The sequence below is a fragment of the Muscardinus avellanarius genome (genome assembly GCF_963383645.1).
Source record: "Muscardinus avellanarius genome assembly, chromosome: 3".
NCBI lineage: Eukaryota > Metazoa > Chordata > Mammalia > Rodentia > Gliridae > Muscardinus > Muscardinus avellanarius.
Genome location: NC_137788.1, coordinates 40,609,803 through 40,634,743, shown reverse-complemented (window position 1 = coordinate 40,634,743; position 24,941 = coordinate 40,609,803).

Sequence of the window (24,941 nt, the reverse complement as noted above, 5' to 3'; positions counted from 1 at the left end):
TCTATGGAGTTTTTTTTCTTTTTTTCTTTCTTTTTTTTTTTCAGTACTGGTGATTAAACCCAGGGGCATTCTACCTCCAAGCTACACCCCCAGCCCTATTTTTTATTATTTGTTTTGAAACAGGGTCTCACTGAGTTGCAAAGGGCCTAACTAGCTGAGGCTGTCCGAGAACCACAGTCCTCCTGTCTTAGCCTCCCAAATGCTGGGATTACAACTGTGCACCACCATGCCCAGTTTATAGCTCTATGTTTTGTTGAGATACTTTTTACTGACTTTATACAAACGAAAGCATAGTATATGTACCAATAGTGATGACTTGCTCACTATCCTGCCATTCTTTTCTTGAACCCTGTTTCCTTTTTCCATTAACACACCTTGACACACTTTCCATGTGTGCAACTAAGACCTACCTCGCTCTTGGTTCGGTGTTTTAATGATCTGCACTTCAGTTCTTTTCCATTTTTTGCTATTATAAATAATGCCACAATAACATCATTGTGTACATATCTGTGCATACAAATGGAATCCTATGTATTATAGTCTCAGGTACAATTTTTAGGTCAAAAGATATGTGGGTTTTAAAAATATGATTAGCTTTGGCTAAATTGTCATGAGTGATAACTGTCCCAACCGTGTGTGCATGTGTATGTGTATAATATATATATACACATATATATACATATATATGTAAAATATGTGTGTGTATGTGTGTGTTGGGGGTTGGGGGTTGAACTCAGGGCTATACCCCCAGGCTTTTTTAACCTTTTTTTTAAATAGGATTTCACTAGTTCGCTGAGAATCTCACTATGTTTTGAAGGCTGTTCTCAAACCTGTGATCATCCCGTCTTAGTCTCCCAAGTACTGAGATTTTAGGCATGCATCTTCTTACCAAGCCCAATAGTATGTTTATATGCCTGTTGTTCTAGATCGTGTATTATAAAAAGTGTATTTTAGTAGTTAAAAATAGCATTTTGACTTTCATTGTGAGAGGAGTTGAATATCTTTTCAAATAAGAACATTTTTGGCTCCTTAAGGCTCTATCCTGGGCCATAATTTATTGAGTCTATCTTTCAAACCCACTTTTAAAAATAACAGTGTGATGGCGATCTTTGTACATAAATATTTGTATCTCTTATTATTTCCTAGAAATATCTCTAGAAGTGGAATTACTGACTTCAAAAGTATAGGCGTGGTACAAAGGTATATGCTCTGTACTGCAAATTGTCACCAGAAAAATTCCATTACTTCCTGCCACAGCGTTTGAGAGCCACCCCACACCTCCCGCCACTTTCATAACTTTAAATGAGTGCCTATCAATAAGGAAAATGGAATCGTGACTCAACTTAAATTTCTTTGATTTATAATAAGCCAGATTAAGTGGTTTTCACATTTCTTGGCCATTTATGTGGCCATTTCTTTTAATTCTATCTCATCCACATTTTAATTGGGATCTTAGTGTCTCTCTAATGACAGGTACAGCACCAGGTGTTTTTAAACAGGTTATATCAACATGTCTTCTTAAAGTCCCACTGTGTAGAAAGTACTGAGCTAGGTGTTTGTAGAGACATAGATTATAGGCAATCATTATTCCTACAGATCTTGTGATTTAGTCGGGTAGACGAGCCCCTACACAGAGAAGGCAATTAGGGGGCCGGCCAGCCAGTCTGTAATCACGCTGAATGGGCAGCTCCGCTACGTGCCAGGAGAGTGCAAGGAGGATGGGCGGGCTGACGCTGGGGCCGCGGGGAGAGCTCCTTGCAAGAGCTGTGCCAGTTACCAAGGGCCTTTTACTGCTACTTGGTCACCCGGCTTCTCTTTCCTCCCACAAGGGGGTGACACCTGGGCATCAGCACTTTGGGAGGAGACCAATCAAGAGGTAAACACGAGATAAACTTGTTGACTGCTGCTATGGCCCAATCCAGCTAGCCTGGGGCGGCCGCTGTCATCATTGTCATGGTGATGACAAGAACAGCTGGCATTTATTGGACTTGGACCTCGTGCCAGGGACATTCTACCTCTGAGCTATACCCCCAGCCCTTTTTATTTTATTTTATTTTTTTGTTTGTTTCAAACAGGATCTTGCTAGGTTTCTAAATTGCTGAGGTTGATCTGTGATTCTCCTGCCTCAGAACTGGAATTACAGGATTGCGCCACAGCCACCCAGCCTGTGGCTCTGTTTTCTGATCTGTAAAGTGGGTGGAGTGGAGCCTTTTGAGGATTCAGTGAGGTGGTAAGTGTCCTGGTCCCCTTTCTCCTCAAACATGGCCTCCTCCCCCTATCACCTACCGCCCCGCACAGGAGAACATGTGAATCAGACCCCCACCAGACCCAGGGCTACATTTCCCAATCAGCAGACTTCTTCCATATAGAGCAATCTTTTCCACTCTCCCAGCCGCCAGCAGAGACCAGCATTAGAGAGTGTCTTGGCTCCCAATGGAAGAAAAACAAACTTTGCAGAAAAATAAACATTTTTTAAAAATGTCCTGTGGTTTTACATTCAAGACCTAATAGTTTTTCCTTTCTTTTTCTTTTCTTTTTCTATTCTTTTCCAAATACCACAAATCTTCTGCTAGAGGGAGAGAAAAGGGAAAGCCAACAGGAAGAAACTTCTAGATTGTTCTTCCATACAAACATGACACAAGATGGCTGCATCCAAGGATCAGGGTCCCATGGCTGGACTGCAGCCCCTGGACACAAGAGTCCTCTCTTCACTAGTGTCCTCTCTGACCATCTCTTCTTCTACTGCCCCAGCTCCAGAAGGCTGGGTCTGAATGACTTCTCTCCTGTTGCTCCAGTGCTGTCGTGGGCAGGGACTCAGACATAGCGTCAGAGAGCCTAGACAGAGGTTCCCATGTGATAGGCCTGGGACATTTTCGCTCCAAAGTAAGTCGCCTCCCCACGATGTGGCTGGCTGGCCAGAGGCCATCTTCCAGTGACAAGTCTAAAATAGAAAACTGTTTCTTAGAGAAACACAAAACTTTTGGCTTTGAGAATGCAGAGTAATTCAGCAAGAAGAACCAGCCCTCTGGCCTAAATGGCAAGTTCCTGGCAGTCTCCGCTGTACTAGTCCCTTAGCAGAGCAGGAAAGAGAAGGTCCAGTGAGTCGGGAGCAGCCAGATGCTGTGAGGAGCATTCCCCTGCATGCATGGCTGGCTCATCCAGAGCTCTGCTCTGTGTCAGCCTGTTTTGGACAGCAGAGGGAGCTGGTGGATGTGATCATTTAGAGGTGATAAGGTAATATACTTGTGTTGCCTGACACATAGTAGGTCTTTGTCTCTGTTCCTGTAGATCTGGAACTCCCAACCATGAATGCTCATGGCTTCCCAAGATCTGGAAACATCTTGAGTGGGAAGGATATTTTGTGTGCAAATCTTCAATGATGATGAAAATATTCATTAAAATCTCCAAGGGATCAAAGACCCCCAGAGGCTAAAAGCTGCCGCCTTTTAATTTTCTAATTAACAGTTTATCTCCCTGGAGGCAAGGCTTTATCTTATTGGTCTTGGTGTCATCATAGTGTAGGAAAAGACCTGGCATTTTGGACATTCAATGGAATGAACAAGTGAATGACGAATGGCTTATTCCTTCGAGAACTCCAGAGCTCAGAAGAAGAGCGAGACAAACAAGGAATAAAATACAAAGCAGTCAATGATAAAAGTCAAAAGGAATGGGAAATGAAGAATTGCAGTTTGAGCAGAGGTAAGTCTGCCTGGCAGGGTCGGGGTGGGTGGCATGGCTGAGCCTGAGGGCCAGGAGGGAGGGGAAGGCAGGGTCAGCAGATACAGCAGGGGAGGGCAGGAAGTCATTCAGGAAACACGGTGAAAAGGAGAATCACACACTTTATACAGACGCGAGCTTAAAGAAAAAAACTGTGGTTTTGCATCCAGGACCTAATGCATTTTCCTTTCTTTTCCCATACAAGCTGTCCAGTTTGGCTGGAGAAGATATGTTTGAGGCAGGGTGGGAAAGGTTTGGAGGCAGAGGTTGGGGCCCAGTTCTGGGGGCCTGGATGCCAGTCTCCACCAGCCCTGCCCTGGAGCCCTAGAGTAGGCACGTTCTCCTGAGGAGGAGAGGCTGAGGGGAGCGTGGACCAACCCAGGCCAGGGGAGCTGCAGGGACACCCCAGGTGAGGGGTGCTCAGGCAGGCAGCTTGGAGGAAAACGGGGGCACTGAGGGAAGGACGCTCAGGCATCCGGCCTGAGGGGCAGGGGAGAAGCTGGCCCCAGAGAATCCCCTCATTCTCCAGCCTCAAGTAGGGACTGTTTATGATGTTTAGTAGAACATAGACTTTAATGATAAAGCAAGTTCTTAAGAATGAACAAGCCTGAAATAAATATGCAGCCTGATGCATTTTCTCCTAGACTCATCTCTGTCTGGTAATTGCTTCCCAAATCGCCCATTCTCCCAGACCTTCACCCCACTACCCCAGGGAATTTGTTCAGGAAAATTCTGCCTTGAAAATTCTGCCCCTAGCTCTTCCTTACTAGCCACTTGCAGCCTGAGGCAGCCTCCCTGGGTGGTGACTGCTGGGGCTGATATCACACTGGACTCTGCGGTTTACCTTTATCACACGCACCTCCCAACCTTTGCTCTTCCCATGGGGCACATGGAGCCCTGAGACACCATGTATAGGAGCAGCCACCGCCTCTGGCTGGGCCTGCCCAGAGCACTGCACACCATTATCTCATTTAATCCCCCACGACCAGATCCCTACCCGAAGTCTCGTGGGTGAAACTGAGGTACCAGCCTTGGATAGGAAATAGAGAAGCCAATATTCGAAGCCAGGAAACCTGTCTCTAGAGTCTACCATCCAAACCCCAGCTCTTGCCCCTGACATTTGAGACCCTGCCCTTTTCCTTATTCATATTAGATGAATATATAAAATACAAGACAGCAAAATATAGAAGCCCCAGTGAGGGGGATTAAGGCACGAGGAGCCTTCAGGTCAGCGTGAATGGTGTTCATGGAAAGGTTTGCCAGAGTGGTTTAATCTTTTGAGAGACCTGCATGCAGAGGGAGGGGCTTGCAGATGCTGTTCTATGCTTGCGATGTTCAGATGAATAGATGCTCTTTTTAATGTGCTGAGGGAGCTTTTGAATGCTAGGCATTTGAGGGGAGCAGGTAAGTCCAGCTCCCCATGGCCTGGCCTGTCCCCTGTATCCACACTGACCTGCAGGGAGCAGCCACTGACATGCGCTCTGCCTCCGCAAACCCAGCTGTGGAGTGGGCTTGCGAAGGGGAAGTAGCATTTGGTGCGCAGACCCACAATTAGAACACGAGTACGTCAGAGAGCAGCGTCCGGGACTCACCTGCTGGAGGAAGTAAGATCGTCTCCAGAGAGCAGCCACGGGCCTTTCAGGGCCACAGAGAGACCTTGATTTTAAGCACAAGCGAAATACACAGAATGGAGAAAATCTGACTTGAAATAGAGCAGTGTGGGTTTCTGCGTTGATTCGGCCCGCTCTTGGTAGCGTGACCACAAAATAAAATTACCTTCCGAGCTGCAGCTGGTCCTTCCGCTTAGGTCAGCGTGAATGGTCCTCACTTTGAGCCCATAACTTTGCTCCTTTTCTGAATTCTCTCAAGTTTCCCATCAATTGAACTTTTACTTACTCCTCAAAGCCCTATCGAAATGCCCTCCCAGAACCCCCGAAGTAGAATTTGATGCGTGGAACATTTGCTTACCCCTCACTAGGGCTTCCATATTTTGCTGTCTTATATTTTATATATTCATTTAATCACTTAAGAAAGTGTTAACGTATTTGACATAGTCTCCTGAGCTCCTCCTACACATCAAGGGTAGTGGTAGAGCCTGGAGCTCAACAGTGAACAAGAGATGATTACAGATGGACTGTGTGCCCCTAGAGGTAGGTTGAAATCCCTACCCCAAGTGCCTCACAATGTGAGGTTATTTGGACAGAGTCAGTGCAGATATAATTAGTTACATTAAGATGAAGTTGTGGAAGCCAGCTGTGGTGGTGCACACTTGTAATCCGAGTACTTGGGAGGCCGAGACAGGAGAATCGCAGGTTCGCAGCCAGCTCAGCTACTTAGGCCCACCACAGCTTAGTGAGACCCTGTTTCAAAATAAAGAATAAAAATTAGGGCCAGGGGTGTAGCTTGGAGGTAGAATGCCCCTGGGATCCATTCCTAGTACCGGAAAAAGAAAAAAAAAAAAAAAGATGAAGTTGTGGAACTGGGTGTAGTGGCACATTCCTGTAATCCCAGTATTTGGGAGGCTAAGAGAGGAGGATCACAGGTTTAAGGACAGCGTCAGCAGCTTAGTAAGATTCTCAGCAACTTAACAAGACCCTGTTTCAAACCAAAAAATAAGGACTAGGGGTGTAGCTCAGAGGCAGAATGTCCCTGGCCTCATTCGCAATCACACACACACACACACACACACACACACACACACACACACATACACACACACACACACACACAGGGTCATGTGGGGTTGGTGGGCCCTAGTCCAACATGACTGGTGTCCTAACAAGAAGAGACACAGTGCAGAGACGGGGCTCTGCTGCTGAGGTCCAGCGATGTTTGAGGCCACCAGAAGCTGGAAGAGGCCAGGAAGGACCCTGCCCTAGAAGCACGGGCCTGTGGCACTTTTGTCTCAGACTTCTAGACTCCAGAATGTGACAGGATAAATTTCTGTTTCTTAAGCCACCCAGTTTGTGGTACTTTGTTAAGGCATCCTTAGAAAACTAATAGAGAACTGTTCTCTACTTTCAAAGAACAATACATAAATACAGATCGTTACAAAATACTATAGGAATGCTGTAATGAAAGGATGTCCTTTGTGCAAAAGCAGAGGGTATAACAAGTAACCCAGCCTTGGAGGGAGGACAGGAAAGGCTTCCCAGAGCAATTGGAATTGAAGCTAGGTTTTGAAGGATGCATAGGAGTTCCCCAGAAGAAGGTAGGTGGAGAGAGAGTGCTGGAGGCAGGAGGGACCACCTGTGTGTCCTCTCAGTCTCTACAGCTGGACTGGGCTCCCTGGTGTCCTTGGCACAAGGCCCTGCCCATGGCAGATGCTTAACATTTATCATTTGAACATGGGGGGGGGGTCAAACTCTAGGCAGCAAGGAGAGGGAAGAGAAGATGGAAAGTGTGGCTGCCATCTAGAGACAGGAAAAACTGAAATCTACAACTCCTCAAATAGAGCAGATGAAAGGCAGCAGCAGAGGCCAGAGGAACGAGGCAGCCCAGGCAGGGCTGGCTTTTAAAAGAAAACAAAACACAAAATTGGGTTGTTCTCTGGGGCTCCAGCTCAGCCGGGAAAGAAAGCGATTTATGGCTAAAGGAAGTAGCCTGAGAGTAAACAAAAATACAGTGACCCCGAGTTCCCACTGGACGGAAGATAGATGGTGCCGTCGTAAAACTGAGATTAATTTTAATAAGGGTTTTCACCAAGCAGCAGACCCTGGTGGCCAGAGGCCTGTCGGAGCCCTGGTGACAGGCAGCACTGCTGATGGATGGGGCTGACCCCAGAGAGCCGAAGACGTGGGGAGCAATCGGAAGCTCGGGACTGGCCCCGGCTGTGACGCGGGCACTGTTATCTGTGTGGATTTCTTGTTGTGCATCCAAATCTCTGAACCACAGCTCATCCCCTGCTAGGCCCCTGTTCCCTCCTCTTGATGGGGACTATGAGGATTGTGCTTGTATACCTCCTGTAGTGAGAAGCGCACTACCTATAAAAGCTATGGAGCGATCACTTGGAAAATGTTTCTTGTCCTTTTCAGTTGTCACAGAAGAATTCTGCTAAAACCGTGACTACCCTTGATTCAGATCAGCAGAGTTCAAGTTAATAATTGCTACTGAGAACTCACTGTGCAAAAGATTCTGAGAAGAGCGATGGAACCTTCATCCAAGTGCCTTCGGAAAAGAAAATAGACAGTACCCCGAGCCTGGCTGTTGACTGAGCCCTGACCCTGCTCACAGTCTGAGCCTAATCTTGGACAGAAAACTGAGCCCTGCCTCTAAACCCTAGGCCCAACTCAGACTGGCCTCCATGGCAGTCCGAATCATTTGTAGCCTGAGTCCTGATCCCTGTCATTGCTGAGCCTGACTCTAACTCATGGCCTTACAGACAGATGCCTGTCATTAAAAAACGAGGGGAGCTCGTGAGGTGAAGGCAGACGTGTTTAGCCCAGAGCCACCATTGCAGTCCATCCCGCCTTGAGCTTCCACAGCCCTGCCCTGGCCCTGCCACAGTCCTCCAGCACCGGGGAACTGTTCACGTGCCCCACCCCGCCGGCCACTGGCCTTGAGGATGGGGCTGTGTCCATTTGCTGTGGGCAGACTGCTGTCATCGACCCTCCCTTTCTGTTGCACTTCTGAACACCTACTATGTGCTGGGCCCTGGCCTGCTCAGTGTTCTGGAGGCCAGCTATATTAGGGCCCTATTAGATCTTTTAATCATTTCTCAATAGACAAACTAACGAAGGCGCTCACCCTCCAGAGAAACAGCCCCCTGCTCCGGGGTTTCAGGAACCTGCCGATCACTGAAAACCAACCCTTGAGGTTCTCCAGTATTTGATCCCCCTTGAGTCAGACAGCCCAGTGTCTTGTCATCCATTTCCCCAATTATGTATCAAAAGATGTCACACAATCGAGTCCCAGCTCCCAAGAGAGTGTTTGAAAAGTCAGAGATGTTTGTCTAATGCAAACCGATGTCATGTCAGGAATTAGTTTGACTAATAGGCCTTTAATGAGATCCTTGTGAGGCCTGGGCCCCAAACAGAGGCTTCCCTAAGTTTTCCTGGAGAAGATAAACTGCCTGGTCCCCAGACTGCCACGTAAATCTCCCTGCCAGGAGCGCTTAGCGTGGCAAAGCAGGGCCCATGAGCATCTGTTCCTGTCTCCTGAGGGTGGAGTGCCTGGCGTGCCCAGGCAGCCTGGTCCCCTTTCTGGAGGAGCTGAGGGAGGCCACCTGACCCCCCGGGGACCAGAGCTCCTTCCTGGGGCAACAGAGCCCTTCCCCCAACAGCAACAGGAAATGTTCATTTTGTCAGCCAGAATGACCTCTGCAGGGCCGATGCCAGAGCAGAGAATAACACAAGATCGTCACCCAGGGCATTTCTCTCAGGGGAAGGAGCATGGAGATGAAGAGAAACCTGCAGAATGAAGTCATCAAGCCACCCAGGCAGGCGGAAGGCACATTACATGGGATAACATATGTAGCCCACCAGGCACGGAGCAGGTGCTTAATACAGAATAATATTATGATTCCTACTCATTCATTTTTTCGCCTTGCACTTGCCCAAGGAATAGCTGGGTAGGCCTTAGCCTCATTCCAAGTGTGCCTAGCCAGCTAGGCTCTGACTGGTTTAGCTACTAGCTTGTAGGGAACTTACATAGGTGATTAGAAATGCTTACAGATAGTTGGCATTGGCAACATGAATTGTATTTCACACAAAAATATTACTGGTCAGGCAAATGATTGAAAATAAAAAATAGAGCTGGGCACAGTGACACATGCCTGTCATCCTGGTACTTGGAGGGTCACAGGTTTACAGCCAGCCTCAGCAACTTAGTAAGACCCTCTTCCCAAATTAAGAATAAAAATAGGGCTGGGTAGAATAAATAATAGCTCAGAGGTAAAATGCCCCTAGTTTCAATCCCTTGTGCCAAAACCAAAAAAAGTCTTTTGCCACAAATAGGTTGAAAAGCAGGAGCCATGGAAGTTTCTGAGGTGGGTCTTATTATTATCATTTCATATGTGAGAAATTAAAGCTTATAATGATTCTCTTGGCCAAATCCATCCATCTAAGTGGTTGAGGTGGTCCTTGAACCCAGGCTCCTCCTTATTTAAAGGGTGGTAGTTTACAAACACTTTATTCCAGGGGCCAAGAAAATCACAAGTTCAAACTTGATGTGCTGCTAGTAATTTAAGAACTAACACTGACCTGAAACAGCATCTTGTCTCAGCTCTGCAGTGGACACCACAGGAGCCATTTCCTCTTTTGGACCTCAGTGTCCCCATATATACAATGAAGGAGGTGGCCCTCGATGATCATAAGGGCTTCTTCTTATTATATTTTATATAGACTCCCTCAACAGAAAGGGGCCTTTGAAACATGTGACTCTTTCCTTCCAAAGCACTCTGCGCCCAGGACAGCTACAGCCTTCTGTATACTCCCCATGTGTACTTGAGACTGGATGGCCCTGACTTCCAGGCTGGAATCTTCCTCTCAAGGGTTTCTGCCATGAGTATTGGGCAGGGTCCCTCTGATCTCAGGATGCTGACTCCATTGCTCTCACCCAGACACATGCTCTTCCAACCAAACCAGACACATCTTGCACCTTATGAGGAAATACCCTCTGCCTGGGCAGGCTCTCCCTGAGGATAAGAATAAAAGGACAATCTAGAAGTCACTTGTGTTTTATCCCTGGGGAAAGCCCTGAAGTCCCTTTGTCTGCAAACTGCCAACGGTTCCATCTGTGAGGGGCTGCGTCTCCCATCTTCTGGCTCGAAGCTTGACTCAGAGCTCCTCCCTGCCAAAAGCCTAGGCTGTGCAAGGTGGTGCTCCATGAGGCTGGGTCCTATGTGCTGAGCCCCCACAAGTCTGTTCTAGTGAAAGCCAACCCCAAAGACTCTATCCAACCACCTGCATCTAAATAGAGAAAAGGAGCTGGACAGGAAAGTGGCTTATCTGTGGTAATGCCACCCGCTGTCCCTATACTGACCACCACAACTTCTCTTACACTTCTCTGTAGCTGGCACCTGCATCAAGCACGGAAAACTCAGGCTCCATTGGTGCAGGATAAAATGAACAAATATGGACATAGAGAATTCTGGACATCTGGAAATGTATAGAATTTCAGAGTCATCAAATCAGGCTGTCATACAGGCAAACACTTACTGAACACATGCAAGGTGCCAGGCCCTGGGTTGGACTCTGGATAACAAGCACAGGATAGTCTAGAGTCTAAGACTCTTACAAGTGTATGTTGTGAATTCTTAAGGTCTTAGAATCCTTGAAAATATCAAATAGGCAGGGCAGAGTGGTGCATGCCTGTAATCCCAGTACTTGAGAAGCTGAGACAGGAGGATCATGGGTTCAAGGACAATCTCAGCAAGTAGTGAAACTCTCAGCAACCTAGTAAGATCCTGTTTCTAAACAAAAAATAGAAAGGTCTTAGAGTGTGTCTAGGAGGTAAAATATTCCTAGGTTTAATCCCTATTAACACACATACACACACACACACACACACACACACACACACACACACACACGCAGTATCAAATAAGCCAGGCATGGTGGCACATGCTTATAATCCCAGTACTTGGGAAGCTGAGACAGGAGGCTCACAGGTTCAAGGACAGTCTTAGCAATGTAGCAAGACCCTTAGCAACCTAGCAAGGTGCTATTTCAAAATTTAAAATTAAAAAAGAGGGGGCCAGGGATATAGCTCAAAAGTAGAATGCCCCTGGGTTCAATCGGCAGCACCACATATAAGAAAAAAACGTTTCAAATAATAAAATCACAAAACTTTAAGTAAAGTCTAGAAACATAGGACCCTCAAATCCCAGAACCTTATTCAGGACCAACAAGGGTTGTTGGCGGTCTCCACCTCTCATTCTCTGGTCAGCTCTCCCGCCCACCCCTGCATACCAGGCAGACTTCAAGCTCACAAGAGGAAAGGAGCCCCCCCCCCACACACACACACAACAACAGTAGTAGGTGGTGGTCAGGAGACATGCCAGAAGAAATGGGCCTGAAGAATGTGAATAGGGGCAAGGAAAGAAGCTCTTGGGAGGCATGAGATGAAGACCAAGGGCAGAGAAGCTCTGATAGGATACAGAAAGGCCACAGCTAGAGGCAGACCTTGACAAGCCCTGCCTTGCTGCTGGAGGAGTGAGACCTGGATGAAGCTGAGGCTGCCCAGCCCGTTGCCAGGCAGCTCTAAAGGAGAGTTTGCTCCTATGGCCCTGGAGCCAAGTATCCCATCCTGCCCTGATCTTGCCCTCCACAAAATGCCACACTCATCCTAACGGGGGAGGGGTCACAATGCCTTGGTCCACAGAGCAGCAAGGCCACTCCTGGCAGGACAAGCACATCAGCAATGGCAGAAGGACGGAGCACAGGATGTGTTCACAGAACGTGGCGGGGCATCCCAGATGCTGGAATGAGACCGCGGCATGAAGTGGCTGAGACTGTGGTGTCTCTGGGGCTGGACTTTGTGTCTCTGCACATCTTTCTGTGCATGGTCTATGGCACCATAGGGGCCAGGGGTGGCTGACGATTGCCTGGTTCTTGATGGGGCCCGGGCAGGGACCTCTTATTTTCCCCAAGGCAGATCTGTGGGCTGCCCTTTCCCTGCCCCTGGGTGGCTCAGTGAAGCCCTGGAGGAGCCATGTGGTGGGCTCAAGGTGTAATGTGCAGGCTTAAGTGTCTCTAAAACAACTAGTAAAAAACCCTGACCAAATCCAAACCAGATGCACAGGGCGTGCGGGGTTGAGAGCTGTCAGCACCTCTGCATTTTCACCTGCTCATGTGGGTTGCACCTGTAGGTGGCAGGACCACGGGAGAGGGACAGGATGGCCTCCAGGCTCAGTGTCCACTGGCCTGCCCCACCTGGAGGGGCTGAGGAGTGCAGGGTGAGGCCATGGGCCTCTTTTGGGCTGCTCCCTGGTACTATTTCCTACTTTCCCCTGGTTCCCAGTACCGACTCTCAGGATTCGGTACTTGAACTGTTCCTCCTAGTTCTGAGAAGTTGGGCAATTACTTCTCTCTGCGTCTCACTTTTCCTATAAGTAACATAACTACATTGATACTGACCTCTGAGTTTACCAGCTGGTTCATTCATTCAGTTGGACAAATAGTTGTTGGGCATTTACTGTGGGTCAGGCATTGGGCTAGGTACTAGGAATACAGCAGTGAGCAAGAAGCTGGGTCTTTGACATCACAGAACTTACCGTCTATAGGGATAGAGAAGCAAAATCAAATGGACACACAAATAAATATGCAATTTACAAATTGGGTCAATGCTTTGAAAAGGACATGCTAGGTCATGCGCATGCTAAGAAACATGCAAAGGGGCAGAGATCGAAAAGGCCTCTCTAAAGAAATTTCTAAGCCGAGACCTAAGTGCTGCCAGAAGAAGGGTTTGGGGCAGAAACCTTCATGCAAAAGAATAGCACATGCCAGGGCCCAGAGGTAAGGAGCCCTCGATTCACTTTCCCCTTGTAGGCAGGTTGGAGGGTGTGGCACAAGTTGAAGCTGGAGGAGCAGACGGACAGAGGTCAGCATTCTCATGGGGCACACAGCAGAAAGCCACAGAAGTGTGTTCAGCAGCAACTCTGACAATATTCTGCGCTTAGAACTTTAAAGGATCACTCTCATGAGAAGTTGAGATCATAGGTTAAACTTCCTCTCTCTGGCCTGCAAGAACTTCCAGGATCTGAAGTCCTAGAGGTAGAGAAATTGGCTCAAAGTCACATGACCAGCGAGTGCCTGGGTCCAGGGCCCTTCCCCTGCTCTGGGAAGCCTCTAACAGGTACAATATGCTTATCACTGTTGGAGACCTCATTTGGGCCAGCCAACCATTGAGGACAGAGGCAGATAGAACAGGGACCCTCAGTTCCCCTACCCAGTTAAGGAAATCCAGGCCAGCAAGGTGAGTGGCTAAACACGGGTCATGCAGAAAGTTGGCAGGAAGTCCAAGTCCCCTGACCCAAGATTAGACCAGATCATTTCCAGGAATGAGTGAGTGCGGCCCTGCAGGAATGGACAGGCTCAAACATGGAGATGAAATGTAGGGGTGGAGGCAGAAATCACACTGAAGAAACCCGGGCATGGAATAAAATGAGATCACACATCTGGGAACAGAAGGACAATTGACCAGCTATGACCATGACCATGGTGATGGCCCCTTGCTGGCCCCAGCCCTCCCCAGGGCCACATTCCCAGAGCACATGGCTCTGTACTGAAGAACCCACCTGCTAAGAGTTCAAGGCAGCAGCTCTACCCACCCATGCCTGAGCAGGACGGAGCCCCGTCATACCTCCCCAGAGAGCGTCCTTCCCAGCAGGGCCATAGAGCCACCTCCATGTAGTCTGAGCATTGGTGGCCCCTGAGTCTCTGTTGGTGCAGCCTGGACTCAGCTTCTGCAGCATCATGCTGCATTTGTGGGCTCTGACCAGCCCCCAAGGGCCATAGCAGCTCCTGAAGCATGCCCAGCCTCTCTCCTGGGCAAACCCTTCCCATTCTGGGGTCTAACTCATCCATAGATTCCCTGACCTCCAAAGCTCAGAGCCAGCTTCCGGTGACCCCAGGGAGCCCTCCAGACCTCAGGGAAGTGCCTCTCCTCTGGGCCCCTGTGGCTCGTTCTTCTCCAGCTTCTCCTGGTGAGGGGAGGTCTATGTCTTCCGTCTCCTTTTCCCTGGGCGCCAGTAAATGTCTAGCTTTCCCCCTTTCCTTTCTGGGAAGAGAGCCCAGTAAGGGGACTTGGAGCATGAAAAATTAATTTAGAGCTTGAGTAGCACTTGTTTAAATCCTCCGGTGTCTAATAGAACAAGGTCTTCCTGAACTGGCCACTCCAGGATCACAGCCATCCCAACCCCCAACACCCATAGGGCACCCAGAGAATGGAGTAACATTCACACATGTCCTAAACCCAGGTGCTCCCAGCATCCCTTCTTCCTCACCCTCTTGGCCAGTGCCTTAGATGGCTGCAAGTTGGACTTTATCTCTTTTTCCCCAGGGGTCCTGGGTGTGACAGACAGGAGGCTTTTTCCTGCTCCACAGCAGGTCTGCAGAAAATGCCCATCTCCCTTTCCTGTCTTCTTTCCCAATATAAATTGTTTTTCTCCTCCAAAGCCTGGAGCTAATCCCTCTTACCCAGGAAGCCTTCCTTCACCTCTCCCTAGCCCCGGCTTGAAGACTAGGTGGCCTCTGCTCCCTCGGTCTCCTAACTGGAGCTGAGCCCTGCAGGGCAGGATGGAGCCTCCTCTAAGCCTGGATAAAGGTGAAATCCAACAGTCGGGAGAGGTTATTTTTGGATCTGACACAAATGCTAAGTGAAGAGCCCCCAGCCTTTCAAGCAATCTTTGCTTTGTGCTCCAAGGCCCAAAACTAACATTTTCATAATAATTTTCCAGTATCAAAGTGATAGTTTTGATTCAAGACAGCTGAAGCCTGCAAAACTGTGTGGCGGCCTCTCCCACCCTCCAGCCAAACATGTGCCTCGATCTCTATTTTAACACCTTTGATAATCATCGAAAAATGCACGGCCCAAGCAGTTTTCTCAGCTTTCTGACCAGAGGAGCCGCCTGTGGAAGGAGACCTTTGGAAGTCTGTTTTCCTTCTCCATTACCCTGAGCCCTGGGCTTAGCTCTTCTGCTCGCCTGGCCTCCCAGCCTCCCTCTCTACATTCCATTAGTGATGTCTGATTAAGGAATTGGCCTTTCTGGTGCTATTAAAAATGGGGGGAGCCCAAGAAATACAGTAACACAATATCATGGAAAACTGATATAATCTTTTCAAAACTATAAAGATTGTTCACCCGGAGGAACATCTGCACGGAAAAAAGAAAAAGGGATTTAAACAAACTGGAAAGGGGTCGGGTAACTTGTAAAGGCCAGAGTGTTGAGGAGACCGCTGGCTCGTCCAAGGGCCGCTGTCACTCTGGGGGGGCAGCCGTCCTCAGAGGAGCCAGTTCCCTCACCGAGAGCTCCCGCCATCTGGAATTCATTGCAGGACAGAACACTGGCGTTTGGAAAGAGAAACTCGGCCTTACAATAATTGTTTCTTAAATCATTAATATGGCCCAAGAACCAGCTGGAGAGTCAGAGGACCACAGGCCATCAGGGGCCAGGGTCAGAGTCCTGGTGCACCCCAAGACCCTCACCCTTGTAAGCCCCAACCACCTCCTCCCAGGAAACAGCCTCAGGTCACATTCTGGGCCTTCCCCAGAGCCAGCCTTGGGCTGCCCCGAGTAGACACTGCTGCTAGACAGTTACTAGCAAAGCTTCTTTGGCTTTGAAGGTCGCAAAGACCCGGCAGGAGTCCCAGCTCCCTGAGTATCCCAAGTTCCCAGAGGACTCCTTTCTTGGTGAGGCAGTATGGGCAGCGTCTGCCATGCTCAAGAACTTGCCAAGCCCTGAGCTCACATGCGCGGGTCCACGTGTGCTCCAGTGGAGCCAGCACAGGCAAGGGTGAAGCGGTGACTCAGTCTATTCGACCACCAGAGCACTGAGATGGGGGAGGTTAGCATGGGCTGACATGGGGCCTTACAATAACAGGCTCTGGAGAGTCAAGCGTCTGTCTGTCTGTCTGAGGGCTCTGGAAAAGTTACGCTCTGCCTGATCCCTCCTTGGAATGGAGACTCCCAAGCGCCGAACTCACCTCTGCTCTGGATATACTGATTCACTGAAGAGGTGGTTGTGGGTCCTGGAGACCAAGGAGATCCACACAGGTTTCTGAGCCTCCAGGGACTGTGGCAGCCCTCTGGACAGCAGAGAGGCCGCCTACCCCTGGACGAGAAGCACCTCTGGGTGAAGGTCCTGCCCCAGAGTGCTTGGAAGGATCACAGGGGCCATATGCTTCTCTTTGGAGGTACTCAGGGGCCTCTCCATGTAAACTAGGCCCCTGCTCTGGGCTTCTGAGCTCCAGCCAGTCTCTTTCTCCTGAATTGGGACCCATATATCCAAAGGCCTACAGCTGCCCTGTCCTTGCCTCACAGGCTCTGAGCCCCGACACATCCCAGCCAGAACTCTTCATCCCCTAAAGTGGCTCCTCCACTTTAGGGACAACACCAGTCAACCGGGGCCTCCTCCCCAACACCTCCCTCGGCCTCTCCTCCCACGTCCATTTCCCAAATCAGTGAAGCCCTCCTGCTCTTCCTCCCGCAGGTTTCCCGATGCACTCACCTCTTTCCATTGCCACTGTCACACCTAGTCCAGCCTTAGCATTTCAAGCCTGTTCACTGCAGGATGTTCTGTGGATGTCTAGCCCCACCCCTAGCCACTCACCCTCCCCCAGCGGCAGGGCATCTTTCTAAAACTCAGATCCAGCCGGGCATAGTGGAGCACACTTGTCATCCCAGTACTTGGGAGGCTGAGACAGGAGGATCGCAGGTTCACAGCCAGCCTCAGCTACTTAGTGAGACCCTGTTTCAAAATAAAGAATAAACATCCAACTGGGAGTGTAGTTCAGAGGTAGAATGCTTCTGGGTTCAAGTGCCAGTACCAAAAAAAAAAGTAAAAATTAGAACACAAATCTTGCCTGCTCTCTCTGAGCTTAACACCCTTTAGTTAAAGATCTATAGGAAGCCCTCTCTATTCTGTCACTATACTAGATGGTAGAGGCTAGAGTATACTGTGGTAACGCACATCTCAGGAATCGCATGAGCTTAAAACATCTCTATTTCTCACTGATGCCACATGGCCACTGAGGGTTGGCAGGGACTGTGCTCATCCTCGTAACTCAAGTCTTGTGCTGTTGGAAAGTTGTCAGTCAGCCAGGCATGGTGGTCCACGCTTGTAATCCCAGTACTTGGGAGGCTGAGCAAAAGGATCACAGGTTCAAGGCCAACCTCAGCAACTTAGTGAGATCGTCAGCAACTTAGCAAGACCCTGTTTCAAAACAAAAAGGGCTGGGGGGGGGTATAACTTAGAGGTAGAATGCTCCTGGGGTAAATCCCCAGTACCAAAAAAATAAAATAAAAAGGGTCTCGGCACAGTGACACACACCTATAATCCTACTACTTGGGAGGCTGAGACAAGAAGATTGTAAATTCGAGGCCAGAATGGGCAACTTGGTTGAGAACCTATCTCAAAATAATAAATAAAAGCTGGGTATGGTGGCACACACCTGTAATCCCAGCATTTGGAAGGCTAAGACAGGAGGACTGTGGTTCTCTGACAGCCTCAGCTACTTAGTGAGGCCCTTTGCAACTCAGTGAGACCCTGTTTCAAAAAAAAGAATAAAAAATAGGGCTGGGGGCGTAACTTGGAGGTAGAATGCCCCTGGGTTCCATCCCCAGTACCAATAAATAAATAAATAAATTTGGTTGTAGCTCAGCAGTAGAGTGCCCCAGGGTTCAATCCTCAATACAGGAAAGATGGAAGGAAGGAAGGAAGGAAGGAAGGAAGGAAGGAAGGAAGGAAGGAAGGAAGTCACTGGGAAGAAAAAACTGCCATGGAAGGCTCCACATTAGCAATTAAATGCAGGAGCCTGGAAATGGTCTGTGTCACTTCCTCTCCCATCTCATGGTCCAGAGCTGGTTCTGTAGGACCATCCAGCCACAGGGGCCAGGAAGGGCAGCCCTCGTGTGTTTGGAGGGGGGTGTCAGACGGCACCTGGGCACAGGCTCCCGCAGTGCCTTCAATGCTTGCCTCTCTGACCTGTGTTTCTCAAAGGCCGTTCCCTCTGCCCCAAACCCTCATGCACCGCTTCACTTAGACAGCGTCTACCCGTCCTCAGCTGCCACATCACTTCCCCTGAGAAGCTGACTCTGTGTCCCCCAGGCTGGCAGGAACCCCTCCAGCTCTCTTAGTTTCACACACTCCCCATTAGACTGACCTCTTGTCTGTTCCTGCTTTCACTGTGAGGCCTATGAAGCAGGGCTTTGGATACTTCATCACGCCACCTCCAGTGCCCGCTCAAGTGCCCAGGCGGAAGGAGAACCAGACCTGCCTAGTGAATGAATGAACGAGAATATCAATAAAAGAAATGCAGCTACCCAGAGTGGCAGGGAGCCCGAGGCTTCAGGGATGCAGCCAGTGGAACAAGCAGAGTGAGTCTCAGGAGGCGGACATCACCCGCTAGTGGAGCAGAGCCAAAGGAGGTCTCTGGTAGGGCCAGAACGCAGAAGCATGTGCCCACGGAGAATGATGCTATATGGCTAACCCCAGCAGTCGGGCCGGCCCAGAGTCCCGTCAAAGGCTCCAACAGGTAGAAGCAGGGCCAGGGCTGCTCCTGACTGCCCTGAACCTCCTCCTCTCCCCCGGCCCCTTCACCTACTGTGGGCCTCCAGTACATGGTAGTTATTGAAGCCAGGCATCTCCAAGGGGTCCAGGGGCAAAGATGCATGTCTCTCTGGCTCCCTTGGCATCTAGCACAGTGCTTAACACATAGTAATCACTCAATTGATGCTGGAGGGATATGACTGACTCAGATCCATTCCCTGCTCTCCAAGGACTCAGGAGAGCTCAGCCTGCTAGTATCTGCTCGTCTCACTGCCCAGGACTGGACTCTGCAACCACCCCCATCCCACTGCCCCAGCCTGTGACCCTAGGGGCCTTGGGAGGCATGTGCCCTGAGTGTCTGGACTTCACCCTTCCTTCCAGCTTCACTAGTCTCAGCCAAGATGCTCTGGCATGTGAAGACACTGAGCCAGCCTCCAGGCCTCCCCTCTGAAGTCTCCAGGGCCAGGCAAGATGCAAGGACTGTTCTGTGTAAGTGACATCAGGGGCTTGGCTGAGAGCCACAGAGACAGTGTCCAGGTACTCATGGGGACTCTCTGTGGACTGTGGTCAGAGCCAAAAAAACCGGGGTTTCCACAGTGAGGACGTTACTCCCCCTCCTCCCTATCAGTCCAGGTCCTCCTCCCAAATGACTCTGCCCACCCCCTGAATCTGCCCACCCCCTGAATCTGCCCACCCCCTGAATTCACACACATCCTACCAGCACGGTGCAGCTCAAGCCACCTCTCTGAAGCCCACGCGAGCAAGGGCTGCCCTGCTACAAACCTCCTGTTGAGTCAGCATGAAGTCCTCCTGGCAGCACCTTCCATCCCCAGGCTCCCATCTTGACACCCCCACAAACACACACCCTAGGTTCCAACCGCACACTTCTGACAGTGCACTCTTCCCTGAGCCTTCCAGTCTCACACTGGCTGCCCCTCTACCCAGGAGCTCCTCGCCTAGAAAATATCTACCCTCTGCTAAGAGTGCAGCCAACATCTCCTGGAAGTGCTCTTGAAGGCTCCCTGAGGAGTCAGATACCTTTGTTCATTCATTCACCAGCCTCCAGCAGCAGCAATACCTGTTGAAGAAGGATGAGAGAGAGGAAGGGCAGGAGGGAGAGGTAAACAGCTAAATCCATCTGGGTAAAACTGAGTAGGGTGGACAGGAAGGCTGGAGGGTGTGGGAAAAATTTCTGGATATTGAGTGATCTGAGAAGGCTTCCTGGAAGAGGAGCAGCAAGATCTGGGTATAGAAGGACAGGAATGGCTTAGCCCAGTGAAGAATGAGGGCTGGATCCATTTTAGGTGGGAGAAAGGGCTGGCCTGGGAGTCAGTGCAGAACCCCAAACACCAGGCTAATGTGTGTCTCTCAGTCCTGAGGGAAACAGGAAAGCAAGGAGGGTTTCAGGTAGGCGGGAAGAATTTATTGGTGAGTGAGTAGATCTCCACTGTAGGGCTCTCCCAGCTGGGAGACCATCAAAAAGCAGACTCTGCAAGAGATCATGGGAGCCCCTTAGCTGGAGCAGAGAGAATCAAGACTGAAGCATGGATTCAAAATCACCTGGGAGGTGGTATGGACAGGACTTGGGGACCAACTGGATGCTGGAGTGGGAAATGGTGTCACTGTCTGAGGGTCCCACCTGGCTGAGCAACACATGCCGAGGAGACTGCCTCTCTGCCCATCACACATGAGGTAGACATCGGCCGAAGGCAGCTGCTTGTCCTGAACACTTAGCAAGGGCCAGAGCTCAAGCTAGGTATGCGGCTTAGCTAGGGTGACTTGAATTGAAGTGGCTTGCCTCTTAACTCACTAGAGAAGGTGCGCCTCCCCCACACTCCCAAAGGCCAGCTCACCCATGGGGCAAGAGGCCTGGGGGCTAAGCTGGGAAGAGACTGGCCTCTGGGAGGCCTGGGGATGGTCATGTCCAAAGCAGGCAGGGTGGAGTGGACAGGCTGCCTTCTCCAGGACCAGACTTCAAACTGTAGTGGAATGCTGGGTGTGTTCCCAGCTCATCTGCCCAGAAAAAGGACCTGGTGGCTCTCACAGACAGGCGGCAAGAAGAACAGAGTGGTGTTTCTGGTACTCAGAGGCGATTTGCAATTTGCCATATCCCCTCACCCTGTGTCCTCAGCTGAGCAAGAAATGTCATGCACTACTAGTGACCCATAAGGATAGGAGCTATGAACCAGAAACATGCCTTTGTGGTCCTGAAGCTACCAGGATGGGAGAAGAAGTGTTTGTTTCTGCAGCAAACCTCGCCTATCCTGACAGATACATGCATTTTGAATAGGGTTTGGCAGAAAATAAGCACCCTGACAAGGTGTCTTGTTATCACTGTGTCTGTGGGTCTGCCCACCAGCCTCTGCGATCAGGCTCAGGTTGTCCCATTCTCTGCAATAGCCCCAGCTCCTGGCAACCAAAGTGTGCAGAGTATAACCAGTTTCTCAATAAAATATTGTCGGTTGACTGGCTGACTGGTTAGCGGTAAGACAGGGGCCCTGTTCAACACACTCTGCTTGCTTGGCCAGCCCCACACCTGGAGCAACTGGGATCCAGCTTTGCCCAGAACCACCCTCTCTGCTGCCATAAATCCCAATGGCCTAGTTTCTGTTGAACAGCTCCCAAGGCGCCTCCAACCTAGCAACGCCTGTCAGTTGTGATGGAAGAATCCAGTTTCACAAGGCTGTGGTCTGCCACGGCTCCCTCGTGGATACTTCTCCCACTCTGGCATGGTGGACGACCTTTCATCTGGCGGTTATTTGCCAGGTGGATTCATTCCAGTCCAAACCCAGAATATGCAGTGACTGAGAGAATTCTAGATTCTTATAGAAGGAATATGAGGCCAATCTCTAACAACCCAGGAGGCAGCAGTCCCTACCTGTACACCTCTGTGATGGAGACCTCACTACCTGAAGAGTGTTAGCTCTGTGGAGAAGTGGCCCTGGCTGCTGAGCACTTCCTTCTGCAGGACTGGTGCCTGCCTGCCTATAACCTGCCCTGATGCAGCCTTGGGCCCAGTGCCACACAGGCCACAGCCACTCTGGCCTGAGACAACTCTAGAAGTGGGGGGCATCACACACTCCACCCACACCCACTCTCTCACCTCCAGACCACTCCCTCCTTCTTTCCCTCTCTAAAGCTTTTATCATTGAGATTTTGGTGAGGAAACTCCTTAAATTTCACATTTTCATGGGATTTCTGTCAAGGTTTATTGTTGATTCAGTCCATAGTTTTGGCCTCAAAATATGCAGGGCAGAATGGCGAGTGACCCAAAGAGACAGCGTTGTCTGGTTTCATGAGGAGGAAGCCGAAGCAAAGAAGAGGCGAGTGACTTGGCCCAGGTAAGACCAAGTGGCCAGGGCTGGAGGGGACGCTTACCAGCCACTGTAAGGCACGGCTGGATGAGATCCTGGGAATCCTGGAGTGCCATCGGGGGAGAGAAGGCTAGACCCCGCCCAGCAGGTGCACAAGGTGCCTCCCAAAACTATCCATCACCAACTTAAATACGGCCACAGAGAGTTCTCGGTGCGAAATAGCCATACCCGTTCCTTCAGGGAAAGATATATGCCTCAAGAAATGTCGCCAGGGTTTAATGGAGCCTTGAGGCCCATTCAAGCCACAGTCCTGATCTTCGTTTTGTGTGGTCCTAGGAAGGACTTCGCTGCTTAGGAAGTCGGCTTCCCTATTTCTTCACAGTGAGGACGTTGTGCCTCCTGATCTCTAAAGGCCCTTCTGGCTCTGTGGAACCCACACACTTAGTGTGGATCCCTACCTCAGCTTAGTGCCCCAATGGGTCCTACTTGCGTGGAACAGAAAGCAGCTCTGGCTCACCTGAAGCAGGGGGAGGGAGGAAGGAAAGGGACTATGAGGAGGGGGGAAGGGCGAGAAGGACAGCCACAGAAGATTGGGAAGAGGGAGAGAGAAGGCAGAGAAGGAAAAGAGGAGGAGAGAGGGTCAGTGGCTCAGAGAGTTAAGGGGATACTGAGAAACCAGATGAGCAAGCTGGGAAGTGAAGAGACAGAACTGCGGCCAAAGCCAGTCCAGAAGCAGGGTGAGGCCCATGGGCTGCTGGGATGGGTCTAGCCACCTGCTCCTCCGTGCAGCTCCAGACTCAATGCCCAGGGGTGCATCCAGCCGTGGGAGCCAGGGGACAGAGACAGCACATCCCCTTGGCCTTTTTCTCCTTCTCTGCTAAGGTGAAAGCAAATGCAGGACATGGTGTGGGCAGTATCCCCGGGCAGAAAGGCGTGGCCCCCACAGTGCTCCTGCTCTCTTTCCCTAAGAAGCTGCCAAAGACAGAGTTGGGTGTAACCTCCCAAGATCCCAGCAACACTCCCATGGTGTCCCCCATCTCCAATGTGGATGCAGGGTGAGGAGCCTGGAGAGGGCAGACATAGGACAGAGCAGGTGCTGGTTCCACTGCTCCCTCCTGCTCTGGCTGCAAGGGTCCCAGGCCTGGCATCCAGCCCCAATGAGGTAGATCCATGAGGCAACACTGCGGCCTCACTCGGGGATGGTCCTTAACCTGGTGAAAGATGAGGCCACTCTGCACAGGCAGGCAGGTAGGGAGAGAGGGAGGGAGGGAGGGAAAGGAAAGGAGAGAAAAAAGGAAGAAGGGCAGGGCAAGTGGCTGTGTGGAGCTGGTCCCACATGGTGAGTGGTGAGGGGGACACACAGGAGGCGGAGTCTGGCTCCAAGTCTTCAGCTTGGTGTGCAGGCAGTGATGATATAAGCAAAACATCAAAAGAGTTAACTTCTCCCAGGTGTTCATTGTTTCCGAACTTGCTCTAAGGGCTCAGCTTGACTTTCCCCAACTTAGAATACTCTGCTAGAGCTTCAGAAGTGGATGCTCAGGGAGAAACATCCCGGGGTCCCTGGCTGTGACTGGTAGCTCCAAGGCCTGCATCCCAGCCAGCTGGGACAAAACAGGTGTCTGACCAAAGGCTCAAGAGCCGAGCAGCACCCTCTGCTCCTCTTCCATTCTAAGCTCCCCTTCTCCTTCTCCACTGGCTCCATAGCCTATCCCAGCCTGGCTCACACCCTGTTGTCAGCTGCCAGAGCCGGCACCCAAGGCCATGGTGACTCCTACGCCAGCCCCAGTGGGCACCTGGGAGCCAGGCTTGCCTGGACTTCTGCCACATGTGACACTGTCGGCCCTGCCTTCTCTTGGCTATGGGCACTGCTCATTCCAGCTCTCCACTGGGCCCTTCAGAGGCCACATATTCCTCTGATGACCACTACCCACCAAGGTCCATCACCAAAGCAGGTAGCCCAAGCCATGTCCTCTCGCTGGACCTGGCCACCTTTGCTGCCTGCTCTCGGGCACATAGATTTTTTTTTTCTTTTTGCAGTACTGGGAATTGAACCCAGGGGCATTCTACCACTGAGCTACACCCCCTAGCCCCATTGTTTTTATTCTTTTACTTGAAATAGGACCTCACTAAGTTGCAGAGGGCCTTACAAGTAGCTGAGGCTGGCTGCAAACCTGTGATCCTCCTTTCTCAGCCTCCCAAGTACTGGGATTCCAAGTGTGCGCCATCACGCCGGACAGGCACGTGGATTCTGCTTTCTGAGTTTGACCTCTGGTCATTACCGGGAGAGCAACCTCCCCCATGGGCCTGTGAGCTGCTGGGACCCCAGCCTCAATGCCTCCCTCCATGGTGGATGGATGGAGAGAGGGACCCGCCCACTTCTTCCTGTCCTCTCCTCTCCACAGTACCATTTTACACCTAGACACAGAGCTGACCTCTAGGGCCACATTTCAGACCCACATTTGCTGAGCGTGCCTGCTGGGGGCCTAGCTGTTCTCATCCTCTTTGTACTTTAGCTGAGAGCCCCTCGTGGCTGATGGGGAGACACCCTAAGTCCTGCCTGCCCTCTGCCTCTCCCTCAGGGCCCCCAGGGTCTCCCACCTTCCTGAAGGCCACTCTCTCCACCCACAGGCCAAGTGTATGCTTTCCCGGCAGGGGAGGGAGACACAGAGACAGAGCCTTGGGTGGGTTTCAAAGGGCCTCTG